We start from the raw sequence: 521 nt of genomic DNA, 5'->3' as shown, positions 1-521 counted from the left end.
AAGTGAGCTCCAGGGCAGCTGCGCTACCTGAGACCCTGTATCAAACAAACAAAACCCCTAAAAAAATTTTTTTAATGGCTAACAAATGCCTCAGGAAGGTTCTCAACTCCCTAGCAGCGCCCTCGCCTTTCGAGCCTCAGACCCCGTAGCAGCACCGACGCTGGAAACAAGACTGTAGTGGCCCCCAGTCTGACCTATTCAGGCCTCTGGGGTGGTTTTTTTTCTTCGGATACCCCATAACAAAGATCATCTGGCCTGGGTTCCAATTCTGACTCAGCTACTTAACAGCTGAATTGGACATCTCCTGGCTTCATTTTCACATTAATAATAACCTGCTCGCTACGTAGCGAGGACGTAGCGAGAGAGAGGGGAAAACCGCCGAAGAAAGGCGCCGGGCTCCGCAGCCCTTCCCCCGCTTTGCTCTCCCAGCACAGCGTGGTCACCTCGGGCCCTGCAGCCGAGCACCTGCACACCTCCCCCGCACCCGGGCTGGGCGGGACTTGCAGGTTGTCCCGCCCTCG

This window comes from Onychomys torridus, chromosome 4 (assembly GCF_903995425.1).
Source record: "Onychomys torridus chromosome 4, mOncTor1.1, whole genome shotgun sequence".
Lineage (NCBI taxonomy): Eukaryota > Metazoa > Chordata > Mammalia > Rodentia > Cricetidae > Onychomys > Onychomys torridus.
The sequence above is the reverse complement of the archived record's forward strand: the minus strand, read 5'-3'. Positions refer to the sequence as shown.